The sequence below is a fragment of the Phalaenopsis equestris genome, unplaced genomic scaffold (genome assembly GCF_001263595.1).
Source record: "Phalaenopsis equestris unplaced genomic scaffold, ASM126359v1 Scaffold220822, whole genome shotgun sequence".
Classification (NCBI taxonomy): domain Eukaryota; kingdom Viridiplantae; phylum Streptophyta; class Magnoliopsida; order Asparagales; family Orchidaceae; genus Phalaenopsis; species Phalaenopsis equestris.
In genome coordinates this window covers 103,927-105,306 of record NW_018239078.1, presented here as the reverse complement: position 1 = coordinate 105,306, position 1,380 = coordinate 103,927, and positions in this window count along the sequence as shown.

The window sequence follows — 1,380 nt, the reverse complement described above, 5'->3', positions numbered from 1 at the left end:
TGCACAAGGTATAGTAAAACTACTAGGATCTTTTAATTTTTCACACTCTTTTTTTTGAATAATAGCACTACACTCTTCACTAAGTGCAACGGTCTCATGATATGTAAACTTCCTTTTTTTTAATACATCATTCATAAATTTAGCATAACCTAGCATTTGTTCAAAAGCTTCAACAAAAGTAATATTTATAATTAACTTCTTAAGGATTTCCAAAAAAATTGTAAATTGTTTATCTTTATTCTTCTGTTTCAGTCTTTGAGGAAACATAGGTAATGATTTTTTATAGGGCTCTGTGTTTGTTCATTTTAATGTTGATCATTTTTTATTTCTTCCTTTTTCTTCATCAACTTTAGTTTCTCTTTGGATCCTTGTTTCAACTTCTTTTTCATTTCGTAATTGAATAGCTTTAATTTGCTCTTTATTTTGATCTTTTGGATTAACTTCCACAGTACTTGAAAGAATTCCAAAAGGTTTATTACTAAGTGCAGTACCAATATGTCCTAATTGATTTTCAATATTTCTAATAGCAGCCCCTTGATTATGTATTTGATTTCCCATATTCAACATTACTTCTTCCATCATCAAATTCTTTTCCTTAGCTTGTGGGTTAGGGTTGGAGTTAAATCCCGGAGGATAATAAGGTCAAAAATTAGGATATCCTTGATTGTTCAGAATTCTGGATGGATTCACCGAATTATTATAATTATTCTAACTAAAATTAAGGGCATTTTTCCAACTAGGGTTAAAATAGTTAGAATAGGGATTATTATTTTGATTATTTATAGTGTTTAAAGTTTCATAAGATGATTGAGTATCAATAATTTGTCCTAGTGAATTTTCCTCTAATACTGGGGGTACTTGAGGATAATTCATTCCCATTTGATCAATCTTTTTAGAAATAGCAGTAATTTGAGATGCCAAAGTAGACATTGCATCAAAATCATAAATACTAGCTACTGTCTTAATATTTACCCTTTCAGAGGGTCATTGAAAATTATTAGTAGTTATTTCTTCAATTAAAGAATATGTTTCATCAAAAGGTTATGACATTAATAAACCAGCAACAGTAGCATCTATAATAGATCTCAGTGATCCTACTAATCCATTGTAAAATGTTTGAATTATTAACTAATCTTGTAAAGCATGATGTGGACACTTCCTAAGAAGATCTTTAAATCTTTCCCAGGCATCATATATAGATTCCCCTTCAAACTGACAAAAAGATGTAATATCATTTCTAAGCTTAGTGATTTTTTAGGGTGGAAAATATTTAGCCAAGAATTCTTGTGATAGTTCTCCCCAAGATCTAATAGATCCAGGTGCTAATAAATTTAACCAAGCTTTGACGTTATCCCTTAATGAAAAAGGAAAAAAGTCTAA